Source organism: Asparagus officinalis, chromosome 8, assembly GCF_001876935.1.
Source record: "Asparagus officinalis chromosome 8, Aspof.V1, whole genome shotgun sequence".
Classification (NCBI taxonomy): domain Eukaryota; kingdom Viridiplantae; phylum Streptophyta; class Magnoliopsida; order Asparagales; family Asparagaceae; genus Asparagus; species Asparagus officinalis.
Window position 1 is genome coordinate 51667832 of NC_033801.1, and position 10554 is coordinate 51678385.

Below are 10554 nucleotides of genomic sequence, written 5' to 3' on the forward strand. Positions count from 1 at the left end.
TAGGCAAGAAAAGATAGCACATCACCAACTTTCCTTAGCCATTTGTAGTTCCCGTCGTACATGACTTTCGTATCAAGTTTAACAAAATCTCCAAATATGAAGGTCACCTTGTTAAATTTCTTACGGTCCATGGTCTCAAATCTGGTATCAGTGACCAAAGCCCTAAGAGTTACTGAAATAGCTTGGGTGAGAGTCTTCGTACGCTCCTTATCGGTATATTAGAAGACAGGAAGTTCTTGGCGATGAATGAATTACATGTTGTAGTCCGCACCACCTTCATGTCCAAAATAAAGATAAAAGGAAAGAGGCTCATTGGGGTAGCACACTGCAAATAAAGGAACAAACAAGTTAGTATGAAGTTAAAATAAGCCTCAAAAAAGACATAGTTTTAAATGCAAAGCTCAGCCCCGCGTTTTGCCTCTAAAACGCGAAGGTCAAACCTGCGTTACAAAATCAAAATGCTAAGGTCAGACTCGCGTTTTAAATCTCAAAACACTAAGGTCAACCTTGCGTTGCAAGTTCAAAACACAGAGGTCCACCTCCGAGTTATAGTAACAAAACACGAGTCTTGCTCGTCTTCAAAATTTTGAACTTGTCGAAACAAGTTTTACAGTTCAGAGGTCCAACACTTACCACTGATGAGAGGAATCTGTGGCGATAGTGTGACCTCCTGAGCCGAGGCACCACCGACGGTCGAAGCCATAAGTACACCTAAACTCGTCGCGGTGGTTTTCTTTGATCGGGTTTTGGAAACAACCTTCTTGGGATCCATGTGGATGATTTTTTGTAGGAGAAGATGAACAGTGCTCACCGGATTTTAAATGAAAAATTTTCATTGAAGATGCTTGAACAGAAAGAGAGTCAAATGACTCTTTATTTGACCATGACGGTCCATTTATAGATAGCTAGAGCTGTCAAATCAAAACGGGATTTGAGGAAAAAACCACCCAAACGCGATTTTCGCGTTCACAATGAGTCAGTTTGACTCCTGAACTGCAAAGCTCACCTCTCCGTATCAATTTTCAAAACACGAGACTCAGCTCTGCGTTGCAAACTCTAATCTCAAGATTCACCCCTGCGTTTCAAGCCCTATTTAGGCAATTCACCTCCACATTTCAAATTTTAAACGCAAGGTTCACCTCTGCATTTCAAGACCTAAACGCGTGGCTCACCTTCGCGTTTCAAAATTCTAAAGCTTTACAGGTGGTGTTTCTATGGCGGCTTCGCAGTCCTTGGCTCTCTCTTACCCAACTCTTGCAGTTGTGCTTTACATGTTCATCAATGCCTATAAGAATGTTCTTGCTGTTGCTATTGACACTGAATACACCTTCCCACAGGATGAGAGAGTGAAGAGGTATCTCAAGGATCCAAGCAAGTTTGTTGCTGCTCCTGCTGCCACAGAATAGGAGAAGGACGAGCTTGCTGACAAGTCTGATGATGGTGACTTGGGTTTTAGCTTGTTTGACTAAGTTGTTTGTCATCAAGTCCTAAAATTTACCTTGTTTGGTTTAGGGTGCTTCGGTTATTTAAAAATCTATTTGGTTTTTTTAGATTTATGCATTACCTATGAGAGGTCAAGCTTCAGTAAAAAAAAGAGAGAGCTAGCGATGGCCATCAAGGTGACGAAAGCCAAGAAGAAACTGACCTACGACAAGAAGCTATGCAGCCTCTTGGATGAGTACATACAAGTTCTAATCATCGACGCTGATCAGGAAGAGACTCCGTAAGGATTCAGTGATCCTCACGAGGAAGAACACCCCTTTCAGGTGTCACATCAAGTTTCATGCTAAGAGCACAGGCAACAAGAACTATCCTAACTTTCTCCAATCGCTCGTCATAATTGTTGGGTTGATCTTTACCAAGGGAGATTTAAAGGAAGTTAGCAAGAAAGTCGCTAAATATAAGGTTAGAGCACCTGCTAGCATTGGATCTGTAGCTCTCATGGATGTCATCGCCTTTCATGATATGAGGAACAAACTTCTTTATAATGAGGAATCATCAGTTCCAAGATCAACCAAAATTAGGATCCAAAATATTTCAAAAATTTGTTCCAGTCAACCGCGAACATTCAAAACCTTTGGAGGGGGGCTTTTATAGGCTATTTAAAAATTACTACAGATGGCTAATTCCTATCAAGCACTCATAATGGAGGTTACAATTCGACGACTTCCAAAAAGGTACAAATTGAAGAACTTCATAATGATCGACGAAGGTTATAATGCAACAACCTTTACAACAACTGATGAGAGTTCTGATTCAACAACCTTCACAATCATCAATAGGAGTTACAATTGACGACTCTTACATTCCAAGGAGCCGAGATGAAGATCACGATTTTTGCAATACTCTAATTAAAGAGACTACAAGTCAATGGTCTCTTCAACTCAAAACACAAAGCTCACCTATGCGCTCCAAAAACAAGACATAGAGCTCATTTTTGCGTTCCAAGCAACGAAACGCAGGACCGCTGTGTTTTCGGCCTCAAATGTAGAGTTCAACTCTGCATCCCAAGTCCAGGAAGCAGAGTTAATGCCCAGAAAGTAAGTTTTACATTTAACTCGTTCAAACACGAGTTGAACGGTTCCAGAAACCGTTTCCCACGATTTGAGAGGGGTTACAACCCACTTAGGAATAATTTTAGAGGTTAGTTACACCCCTTAATCCCCTATAAATAGTTAAAAATCATCTTAAATGGGGATTTTTGGATCTTGGGCTTTTTAGGTAGATCTTCGGGAGATAGATGGTTCGGGGTGAACTTTTGGAGATCGGAAACCACCAAAGGAGATCGGCGATACTCTCTTGGAGCATCTTCAGTAGCTGTTCTTAGAACTTTTCTTCATTTTTAGCTATAAACCAATTTCGGTTAGATCAAATTAACTCTTTTATAGAGTTCTAAACTCGTTCTGAGTTCCGTAACTCATTTAGAGTTCCTAAACTCATGAGAGTTTTAAACTTGCATCGTAAGTTCTTCCCATCAAGAGGAATAGATCGTGTTCCACGAGTCGAAGTGTTCGAATCGTCAACGGGATACAAGAATCAATCTCCCGTCGACACCAAGAAGAACCCAGTCTTAAACAAAGGGGAGGGTCTCCATTGATCCCTTCCTTCTTTTCTAAATCAGGAAATCGATAAGAGAAATTATAATTCCTTTTTTCTATGTCAGTTAGAGAGGGATTGTATTCATTTTTTTCCTAAGTCAGTTAGGAAAATTAGTATAGAATTTTATTCTCAATTCTTCTTCAATTTTCCCCACGAACAACTCAAAAAGCAGAAGATCCTCTATTATGTCCATGACGCTTTGTTTCCTAAAATGACGGTTCAGATCTTTGACAACGTCAACCATGAAAAATAGAGTCATGATAGGTAAAGAAGGATAGCCGATGATGTCAGCCACATCTCTAAGATGAAGACTTCTTAATTTCTCGTCCCCAGCAAGCTTGTATTAATCAGAGCATATCTTATTTCACTCGAACTCGACTAAAAGTCAACTCCAAATAAAAAGGGCCAACGGTTATGGTGTTTAATCACCTAAGATATGGGTAGTTATAAAATAATACAATAAGAGTCCTGGCCAAATGACCTTAACCAACTTAAGTGGCCCAAGCTCAACAGAGGCATTGACCCTGTCGACTCATCAAGTCAATATTCTTTCATGTCGACACGAAAGGCTGGATCAGTCGACCCTAACGTTGAGGTAGACTGACCTAGGGCACTCGATCACTCACTTGGCAACTCGTGGTGATGACTTGACGGACATTCCCTACTGTCGATTAAGTTGAGGACTCGACCCTTACCTCAAGCCTCTCTCCCAGAGCATATATCAGCATCCTAGTCCATCTCGGATAAGCCTTATTTAGATTTTGGCTTGATGGTCTCCATGACTTGTCAGTTGTCCACGTACCTTCTGCCACGCTATCAATCACTTCTCGAAAAATACGGAGACACCCTCTCCCGTACTGAGGTGACTTCCCCTCCCGTCACCAACCGACACTTGTAAAGCGAGGGATGACTCAGCATGCCAGGGTGCCTTTTGCCACTCTCTCAATCACTTCCTAAAAAATACGGAGACATCATCTCCTATACTGAAGTGACTTCCCCTCCACTCACTAGCCAACACCTATAAAGCGAGGGATGACTCGGCTCTTCGCCCGCACTTCATCACCGCCTCCCTATGTAGATCTAGAGGTGACCTATTTATCCCAACGATGGAGATATATACAGGTATACTCCTAACCTCTCGAGGGGGACTGAATCAAAGGAATCTCTCTCTCTAAAGAAAAAGAACCCACAGTTCTTCATCTATACAGAGGGGCTTAAGCCGATCCTCTGTATCGGCACATGGCCACCACAAGAACCACATCAGTTCTAGACCTTCCCCTCCCCACTCGAGTTTCACTAACATGATAGTCAGAGGAACCATGAGGGAACTAGTCCTCACCCTCTCACGGGTTCTTCTTGTTTGTACAGCATGGATATAGACCCCCCCCATTCAAGAACCAGGCATAAATTCGGAGAAAGAAGCAGCCCCTTCATCACTCTCCCCTACCCCATCCAAACGAAGACCCAAGGGGGACCGTTCTAGTTCCAAATCATAACCGATCCTAGCCCAGATCCTATTGTAAAGCCTCGTAGAATTTAATAATGAGTTTTATTATGAAATGTATGTTTATATCATAGAGGAGTATGATAACAAGTGTTTGGGGATCAAACTAGTGTATTTATGCGAGAGAAATCAAGTGGAAAAGACCAGCACACGAATATATCATGCACAGCAGAATATTGTTGCACGGTTGACTGTGATGGGCCCGGTGATCGACCGCACAGCAGCCAGACTCAGGCACCGAAGAATATTGCTGTGCGATCAACCACGATGGGCGCAACGGTCGATCGCACAGCTGTCAGACTAGTTTTCTCTGGCCGTTTTGTTTTGGGTTTAGGGTCGGGTTTGAGGGCTCATATATATATTATTTTATTCGTGAGAGCCTCTTTTTTGTTAGAGAAAACCCTAGCAGCCTCCCCCTGCCCTCTTGCAAACCCTAGCTTGTTCTTTGGGTGATTTTGGAGGATTTCGAGGAGTTCGAGCGAGATCCAGCGGTGTTCAGCAGAGAACCTTCTCACGACCTTATCACAGTAGTTCATCACCCCTCAGGCGAGTTTCATCTCGCCCAACTCTGCATCCAGTTCTCAAATGCTTTTAAACGATGTTTTCATATGTTTTTATGAGCCTAACATGCTAGTTTAAGTATAAAAAAGTTGATCTTTATATTGTATGTAGCAAAAGAACATGTTTTAGTTAATAAAGATCACCCATGTTTTTCCTAAGTGCAGATCTAGACCTGGTGGTTAGTCTAACAAAAGTTTTAAAAGAAAAGTGATTGTTTTCGATAGTTTTGACATAAATATATATGTTTTAAAATGTTTCGTCTTGTCTATAGTGATTAGACTGCTTATATCATTTTTTTCCAGATATGCTAAATCACATGTAAAGGGTTTCTAGTATGTATAAACATCACATACGAAGTTCGAGATCGAAATCTAAAACAGAACCTGAGAATAGGGTTTTTCTGCTGTGCGGTTAACTGCGATGGGCGCGGCGGTCGACCGCGTATTGTACACAGGTAAATTTTGGGTTTTTGTTTTCATCGCGGTCGACCGTGCTAGGCACGGTGGTCGACCATCGATCACGATCGACCGTCGATCACGATCGACCGTGTGTGGCACGGCGGTCGATCGCTTGAAAGCACAGAAGCACAGTGAGTTTCTGCTCTTTATGCGGTCGACCGCACTGGGCGCGGCGGTCGACCGCGAGTTAGTTTTCTACACTGTTTAGTTGTGCATACGTCGTGTGGCTGGCAAGATTTCTGGGTTATTTGGGGTTGTTAAACACTGAGAATTTTGTACATGAGTTGACTACAGACTAGAGACTTGTTTTATTCACCGAGATATAAGAGTGAATAGTATATATATATGCTTCTTGATGTAATCTATTGTGGTCCATGTGTTGGACACGTAGCTATTGCAGTCCATGTGTTGGACACCTATCTATTGCGGCCCATGTGTTGGACCTTGATCATATAGTCCATGTGTGGGACATTTGCTTATTTCAGTCCATGTGTTGGACACGTACCTTTGTGGCCCATGTGTTGGACCTACATCATATATAGTCCATGTGTTGGAACTACCTCATATATCATGTGTTGGGCTTTTTCCTATTTCAGTCCATGTGTTGGACATTTGTTACATGCAGTCCATGTGTTGGATTTCCTATTTCAGTCCATGTGTTGGACATTTGTTACATGCAGTCCATGTGTTGGACATTCAGTGGATTTTACCTTATCTAACATATAGTAGATGAAGTTTTGTTACATGCAGTCCATGTGTTGGACATTCAGTGGATTTTACCTTATCTAACATATAGTAGATGAAGTTTATGAGTTGAACAAGTATTCTGATATCTGACAGGATATTTTTGATATAGTTTGAGATGGAGGTATTGCTCCAAGTTATAGTTGGAATTGATAGTTAGCTATTTACCATATGAGCTTATGGGATGGTTGAGATATTCACACACATGTTGTAAATTACTAAATATCAAACTTCCATTTTATTTCAGATCAGATGTTTTTGACTATCTATATGTATTATTAGTAATTCTTTTTATCCAACTAGCACTTCCCCTTGGGGTTGGTTGAGATGTTACTCGCTATAGCGCTTTGACACTCGTTGTTTCCCCCACTTTCAGGTAACGAGGCAGGTGCACGGATAGCCGTAGCTTGATGGATTTGCTCTAGTTATTATTTATAGATATTTTATCAGCAGTTTATTGTTAGGGCGATGGATTTGCTCTAGTTATTATTTATAGATATTTTATCAGCAGTTTATTGTTAGGGCTCCACGATTATTTTGTTTATGAACATTGAGATGTTATTTAGATATTTTATCAGCAGTTTATTGTTAGGGCTCCACGATTATTTTGTTTATGAACATTGAGATGTTATTTCTAGCTTTGTAAAGGCAGAGTGCCTTAATGTCATTTCATTTGAATTCTTATTGTGAAACAATTGTATCAGTTCAGAAGTTTTCTTCTTAGAGATTTATCCATTTTATGAGTGGTGATGATTTTTCTTCAGAATATCTATTTGTTTCGTATTTCTTTTGTGTATTCTCTCTTTCATGTTTTGTACTTACACCTGTTATTGATTCCACTAGATAGATAGTAATTGTGATGGTGAAACATGTTATTGCACAGTGTAGTGCATGATAGGTTTGACATTCTTGGTTTTACCTTGGACTGCAGCCTTGTTGAAACCAGGGGCATCACAGTTTGTATCAGAGCTCTAGTTCTAGTATCCTTAGGATCATCCTGTGTCGAGTCGTGGAGTTAGAATAGAGTTTCTTAAGATTCATGTATAGATTCCGCTAGAAATTTCTAGTATGAGTGAGGACGTTATATACGCGTATTCAAAAATTACGAATATTTTTTTGTGATATTAAAAGTATTTGCGTGAATGATATATAATATGAACTCTCTATTTATATGAGATCCATATGTGTTTTGTTTGAGGACTCATAAATCTTCTTTTATGTGCTCAGATGGCAGGACGCGGTAGACCTAGTACTCGAAGAGCTAGTCAGGCAGAGCCACAGCAGGCTCCACCAGAGCCACAGCAGGCTCCACCCGAGCCGCAGCAGGCTCCCTAATCCCTAATACATGATAGATATGATGGTTCCCATAGCCGCTAGGATGGCAGCTCTTGAGGAGCTTGTGATGAGTCACATCATCCCACCACCACCACCAGTAGTTCCACCATCGGTTGTACCAGCTTTCCAGTTGCGGAGGGTTTTTAGGGGAACACACCAGCACCTACCCCGCAGGTAGTTACGGATAGAGTGACAGAGCAGGAGACTTAGCTCCATCTGGTGGAGAGATACCAGAAGATGAGAGCACCAGAGTTTCAGGGATCATCAGATTCACTGACAGTGCATAAGTGGAAGGAGGATGTGAGCAACATTCTTGAGATACTGAATGTGACATCGGTTCAGAAGCAGAGGCTGGCATCTTACAGTCTCAAGGGAGATGCAAGAAGATGGTATTGGTTGCAGTTCACTCCAGATAAGAGGATGACACTCACCTGGGAAGACTTCACTTATTTCTTTGATGAGCAGTTTATCACTTCCGCGACACGGGCCGGGAAAGAGCTTGAGTTATCTAGATTGACTCAAAGAGACATGTCAGTAGCGGATTTTGAGAGCAGATTTATGAGTCTGATTTATTTTACAGGCATGTGGCAGACCGGAGAGTGCCAAACTCAGATGTTTCTAGCAGGACTTTGCCCCGACCTTCGTCTATACCTCGTTTCTAGGAGGTTTTATTCGGTTCGAGAGGTAGCAAATGCTGTCATCTCTCAATAGAATGAGTCAGCCATGTTCCAGAAGGACAAGGAGAGAAACAGCAAGGAAAAGGGCAAGAATAAGAGGCCATTCTCAGGTCCCCAGCAGTAGCAGCAGCTAGGCCCTCATAGGAGAGGACCTCAGCATGATCAGAGAGCGTCTCTGCAGTGCAAGTTTCAGGGCGCATGTTGTAACTGTCGTAAGATTGGGCATAGAGCATCAGAATGCCGCAGTGCGCCAGCAGGAGCCCAGTAATGGAGAGGGCAGAATCAGCAACAGAACAAATTTCAGGGCCGAGGTCAGGGCTAGCAGGCGAGACTAAAGGCACCGCCAATAGTACCAAAGATTGAGGGGTAGGTTCGTGTAGTTCAGGAGATCCCTCATGGATAGGTAGTTCCATATGCTCCACCTCCAGCCGCGGAGCAAGTTTAGGCCACCGGTAGAGTCTATGTAGTAGTCCCTCGTGATCATGGGGTGAACGGGGCCGTAGTGGAGGGTATGTTCTCCGTGAACTCTTTTCCAGCCCGTATTCTTTTTGATTCAGGAGCTTCTCACTCTTTCATATCTTATGCTTTTATGAGTAGACTTCAGCCCGTAGCTCAGCCTCTAGATATTTCTTTATAAGTTTCCACCCCTCTAGGTGAGATGTCGCTCTTGGAGAACATTTGTAGGAGGTGTTTCATCAGTTTAGATGAGTCTGAGTTTGTTATTGACTTGATAGTGTTGAGCATGTCAGAGTTTGATGTTATTCTTGATACGGATTGGCTATCTTCCTACCACGTCAGTATCGACTGTTTTACAAAAAGAGTCAAGTTGCGAGCGTCTGATGGGTCCGAGTTAGTTGTGGCAACCTCTCAGGGGAACCAATTTGTGGAGTCATTGCTGGCGTACATCGAGGAGGTGATGCTTCGGGATTAGAGTGTGGATATATGCGAGACTAGAGTTGTCTCAGATTTTTAGGATGTCTTTCAGGACATACCTAGGTTACCTCCTGTGAGAGAGGTTGAGTTCTGTATTGAGTTGTAGCCGGGCACAGCCCCGATATCCCGAGCACCCTATCGCATGGCACCTGCTGAGATGAGGGAGCTACAGACCCAATTAGATGAGTTGTTAGCTCAGAGCTTTATTTGTCGGAGTCATTCTCCGTGGGAAGCGCAGGCCCTTTTCGTGAAGAAGTAGGATGGTAGTATACGATTGAGTATCAACTACCGTGAGTTGAACAAGGTCATTATCCGGAATAGATATCCTTTTCCTCAGATTGATGACTTGTTCGATCAGCTGCAGGGAGTGTAGTGTTTCTCAAAGATTGATCTTTATTCTAGTTATCATCAGTTGCGGGTCCAGGAGATGGATATTCCTAAGACCGCCTTTCTGACTCGATATGGGTCCTTCGAGTTTTTGGTTATGCCATTTGGGTTGACCAATACACCCGTGGTATTCATGGATTTGATGAACCGGGACTTCCGTCCATTTTTGGACCAGTTCGTGATTGTGTTCATTGATGATATTTTTATCTATTCGAGATCGGAGTCGGAGCATGAGCAGCATCTATGTTTGGCTTTACAGACCTTGCGTGAACATCAGCTATATGCTAAGTTCAGCAAGTGTGAGTTTTGGATTTCTGAGGTCATATTTTTTGTCCATATTGTCAGCAGAGAGGGCATAGCGATAGACCCAGCTAAGGTTTCAGCAGTGCATGATTAAGAACTGCCGACGATGATAACCGAGATTCGTAGCTTTTTGGGATTGGTCGGATATTACAGGAAGTTTATTCAAGACTTCTCGATGATTATGATGCCACTTACACGCCTTACGAAGAAAGGTGTACATTTTACTTAGAGTATGGAGTGCCAGAAGGCCTTTGATACCTTGAAGACTAAGTTAACCACGGCGCCAGTTCTCACTATTCCGAGCAGTGACAAGACATTTGTTGTGTACACGCACTAGTAGAAAAACAACCAATCTAGAGGAAACAACCTAGACAGAAAAAATTTCCGTCTAGGTTGAATCAAACTACATGGAAATTTTTCGTCAAGGTTGATCCGTCTAGATTGGGTCAAACTAGACGGAAAATTTCGTCTAGTTTGACAAACGAGACGAAAAATGCAACCTAGATAGAATTCTGTCTAGGTTGCTTATTCAACCTAGACGGAATTCTTTCTA